Genomic DNA, 5,225 nt, shown 5'->3' with positions numbered 1-5,225 from the left:
ACAGATTCACCAGACTTACAATGCTTTGCAAAAAAATACTTGCAGTGAGTGAATGTGTAGGTGTGTGTGTTTTCAATAATTGTATTGATTTCTATTCCTCTAGTCTTCTGCTACCAAGCAGATGCCTCTTTGCAAATCTTTACACTTAAACAGCTTCATAAGTTCTTCTCTGATTAATTATCTTCAAAGAATCAATACTGAATCTTTGCATCTAATTTAATTTAGCCACAATTTATTTTCCTTTTTTTTTTTTTTTTTGGCTTAGCGAGATGGTAGAACTGAAAGCTATTTTGTTTACCTGTTTGCTTCGAATAAAACATTCAATGTCACCAACTAAAAGAAATAGCATAGGATTTAGAATTAGAAACCATGGGTTTCAGTCTTTCTTTTTATTTTATTTTTTATCCATTTATCCATTCATTCCTTTATATAAAATCTGCAAAATGAATGATTCATTTGATTGAATGATTTGAAGGAAGAAATTATGTTGTGGAAGCAGAATGTTTCTTTTTAATTAAATTACACCACTAACCTTTAGTTGCTTTGTTTAGTTACCAAAGTTTTTCTTCTTGAACAAAATACAGTATCACCATTTGAAGATGGTGTAAACATGATAAAATACTCCATTTATCTCCTTCTATCTGATAACCAACTGAAAAGATAGTAAGGACATCCAAAAGCCATAATCCCTAATTATAAAGAAAATAGGAGAAAGGACATCAATAAATGTGAGACTTGCACAAATTTCTGGAAATATATACGTATATATTTATATATCATATATATATATATATATATATATATATATATATATATATATATAATCAGATGGACGAGTGGTTAATGGACAAAATACAACAGTAGAAAAATAGTCTTGATTATGCACAAAGGAAAAAATAGTCAGATGTGATGTTATCTGCCCAGAGTCTGATAACTCAACTCAAAGACAGTGGGTATAATTTGCATGTTGAAAGAGTAGAACTGAAAAGGAGTGTAAATAAAAAAGTCTAGCCTTAGCATCTTCATCACCATAGTTTTTTAATTTCTTGCTATTTATCTAGGATATATCTTGGTGTGTTCTTTCATAAAGAGAGTGAATAAATCATCTTGGGAGAACAAAGGCAGATATTGAGAATGCTAGTACCTCAGGATAAAGCCTTCTCACTTAGAAATTCCAAATGATATTCAACCAGTCCTATATTCATACATTATTTCCTGGTAGTTTTCTTCTCTTTTTCTTAAATACAAATACAAATCCAGAAATTAGCAGGCATTTGAAAAAAAACAACAAAAAATTTGCAATATGACTGCTTACCCATGAGAAAAACATTTGACACCAGGAGAAATATATAACTTCAGAAACAGAAGGGAAATAAATCCTCAAGAAGCTACAGACTAGAATTCCTTTTTAAAATTATTGAAGTATAATTAACATACAGTGCTATATTTGTTTCAGATGTATAATATAGTCATTCAACAGTTTTGTGTATTACTTAGTGTTCATTCCGATAAGTGTCTCTTAATCCTGTATAACTATTTCACCCATCTCTTCACCTACCTCCCCTCTGGCAACTATGATCTTGTTCTCTGTATTTAAGAGTCTGTTTTTCTGTTTGTTTCTCTCTTTCCTTTATTTTTAACTTTTTTGTTTCTTAAATTCCATGAAATCATATGGTATTTGTCTCTCTGTAACTTATTTCACTTAGCATTATACCCTCTATCCACATTGTGGCAAATGGCAATTTCTCATTCTGTTTTTATGGCTAAATAATATTCCAGTACCTAATCTATCTATCTTCTTTATCCAGTCACCTATGGAGGGCACTTGGGTTGCTTCCATATTTTGACTATTATAAATAATGCTATAATAGACATAGGGGTACACATATCTTTTTGAATTCACATTTTCATTTTCTTTGGGTAAATACCCAGTAGTGGAATTACTGGATCATGTTAACTCTATTTTTAATTTTTTGAGAAACTTCCAGACTGTTTTCCACAATGGCTACACCAATTTGCATTTCCATTCATTGCATCAACAGTGCATGAGAGTTCCTTTTTCCCTGTTGATTAGTGAGATCTTTTCATGTGTCTGTTGACTATTTGAATGTCCTCTTTGGAAAAAAATGTATAGTCAGGTCCTCTGCCCATTTTCAATCAGATTATTTGGACTTTTGGTGTTGAGTTATATAAGTTCTTTATATATTGTGGTTATTAACCCCTTATCAGGTATAATATTTACAAGTATGTCCTCCCATTTAGTAGGTTGCCTTGTTTTGTTGATGGCCTCCTTCTCTGTGCACATGCAAAAGAATAAAATTGGATCACTCGTTTATACCATACACAAAAATAAACTCTAAGTAGATTAAAGACATGAATGTGAAACCTAAAATCATAAAACTCTTAGAAGAAAGCATAAACAGTAATTTCTTTGACACCACTTGTGGAAGCATCTTTCTAGATATGTCTCCTCAGCAAGGGAAACAAAAGCAAATTACCCTGTTGGGATTACACCAAAATGAAATATTCACAACATGTTATTATATTTTTATATTAAAAAAGTGGTTACCCTAGGGTATGCAACAGACATTTACAACTACTTCAAGTCCACTTTTAAATAACACTATTCTATTCCACAGCTAGTGCAAGTACCTTGTAACTGAGTATTCTCTATTCTTCTATCCAAATTTTATAGTGTTGCTGTCATTCATTTCACATATCCATAAGCTATAATCATCAAATACATTATTTCTATATATTGAATTATTATTACATTCAAAATAAGAAAAAGAAAAGCTTTTTATTTGCCTTCATTTATTCCTTCTTCAACATTGTTCCTTTATTTATGTTTATCCAAGTTTCTGACTTATAGTTTTCTTTCTCTCTGAAGAACTTCTAATGTTTTCTGCGAGGCAATTTTACTAGTGACAAGTTCACTCAGTTTTGTTTGTCTGAGAAAGTCATTATTTCACCTTCACTTCTGAAGGATAATTTGGTAGATTCATAATACTAGGTTGGTGACTTTTTTATTTATTAACATTTTATATTTAATACTTGAAATATTTCACCCCATTTTGTTTCCTTGCATAGTTTCTGAATTCCAATGTGATTCTTATTTTTTTTAATTTATTTTATTTATTTTAAGGTAGGGGGAGAGGAGCAGAGCAGGAGAGGGAGAGAATCCCAAGCAGGCTCTGTGCTGTCAGCATGGAAACCCCATGCAGGGCTTAATCTCATTAGTTCATAAGATCGTAGTTGGAGCCGAAATTCAAGAGTCAGACAGTTAACCAACTGAACCACCCAGGCATTCCACAATGGAATTCTTTCCCTCTTCTATAGTCAAAGTTTACCCTTACCCACTGTCCCCCTACCACATCTTTCAAGACTTTCTCTTTGGCTTTGATTTTCTGCAATTTAAACTATGATATAGCTAGGTTTAGTTGTTTTTTGTTTGTTTGTTTGGCATTTATCCTGTGTATTCTGAGTTTCCTGGATCTGTAGTTAAAGTCTCTTACTAATTTTTTAAAATTCTCAAACATTATTATTTCAAGTATTTCTTCTATTTCTTTTTCTCTTTTTGATATTCTCTGTCTTTCTGGTATAGTTAAACCTTTCATAATTGCCCACAGTTCACGGATATTCTGTTTATTTTTTTTTCCTTTGAGGTTTCATTTGGGAAGATTCTGTTGATATATCTGTGGCAAGCTCAGTGATTCTTTCTTAGCTGTGCCCAGTCTACTGATGAACCATCAAAGAATGCTTTTGAATTTTAACATCTTTTTGTTTTTAGTTTGGATACTATTAGTTTATTATGAAAGAGAGACATGGAAATTATTGACATGATGAAAGATTTCACAACTTCACTGGAACAGGCAGCTTCACTCGATACCATTTCAATAATGATTTATTTCAGTCTACATACTTCCTGAGAATGTCACCATCTCTAAATAAGAATTCTTGTCACCTAGAACTACTTTGGTGCCTCCATATTCTGGGAGAAGAATTTTATCTCCAACTTTCATGCTAACTGGTTAACTCTCTCCACCCTTTCCTTTATTTTAAAAATTTTTTCCACCCTTTCCTTTAGAGCCCAATCCAACAGCTTCTTCTGTTGCTTGCAATACCTTTCCTTGAGATTCTTCTGGAAGCATGATGCCTCCTTTGGTTACAGTTTTGGCTGCACTCCTTTTAACTAAAATTCAGGCAAAGAGGGAAAGAAACTTTCTACATGCCAGTCTTACCATCACTCCAACTTGCTGCCATTGGTACTTTGCTCCTGAGCTCCTGCCACCCACCTGCAAGAAAACCCTCAGTCTGATCCTCAGGGGCACTTCCTTTGTATTCTTTCTTAGAATTCCCATCCCTTTGTTTTTATTTCTCATCTGTTTTTGCATGTCACCCATTTTTTCCATTAGAATTCTTAGCATTATTAAACATAGATATTTTAAATTTCTGATCTGGTTATCCCAACATCCTTGCCATAGATGAGTCTGGTTCTGATAGCTACATTGTCGCTTCAGAGTGTGTGTTTTGCATTTTTACCATGCCTTATATCTTTTTGTTGAAAACCAGACATGATATATTGGGAGTAAGGAACTAAGGTAAATACACCTATTGTGTGATGTTTTGTGTTTTTCTGGCGAGGAGTTAGGCTATGTTTGCTGGTTGCTGTAGCTAGAGCGTCAGAAGCTACAATTTTCTCTAGTATTCTTTTTTGTCTCCACTGTTGTCTTTTGGCTTTCCTATAGAATCCTAAAATAGGGCCTGAGGGTAATTTTAGCTATAATCTCCTATCAGTAAATACGAGCCTTATTGATGCAAAGAACAAGTGTGGGGGAAGCATCCTACACTCTGATGATTAGGTCTTAGTGTTCTAGTGAGGTTGAGTTGAAAATCTTTCTTCTTTGGGGTGCCTGGGTGGCTCAGTCGGTTAAGCGGCCGACTTCAGCTCAGGTCACGATCTCGTGGTCCGTGAGTTCGAGCCCCGCATCTGGCTCTGTCCTGACAGCTCGGAGCCTGGAGCCTGTTTCGGATTCTGTGTCTCCCTCTCTCTGACCCTCCCCTGTTCATGCTCTGTCTCTCTCTGTCCCAAAAATAAATAAACATTGAAAAAATTAAAAAAAAAAAGAAAATCTTTTTTCTTTCACATTAAAGCTAGGGTAGGCTGGAATTCTCTTTTCCTCCAGGTTGGTTAGGCACTGGTTAAACCTTAGTTGGTAAGGTTG

At 34.0% G+C, this 5,225-nt stretch overlaps 1 pseudogene; it reads right to left on the bottom strand.

Annotated features, from left to right (window-relative positions):
* Positions 1-3,909: 3,909 nt before the first annotated feature.
* On the bottom strand, positions 3,910-4,244 carry LOC101085202 (annotated as a pseudogene).
* Positions 4,245-5,225: the final 981 nt, after the last annotated feature.

The sequence above is a fragment of the Felis catus genome, chromosome B1 (genome assembly GCF_018350175.1).
Source record: "Felis catus isolate Fca126 chromosome B1, F.catus_Fca126_mat1.0, whole genome shotgun sequence".
NCBI classification, from domain to species: Eukaryota; Metazoa; Chordata; class Mammalia; order Carnivora; family Felidae; genus Felis; species Felis catus.
This window is presented reverse-complemented; position numbering and strand designations above follow the sequence as displayed.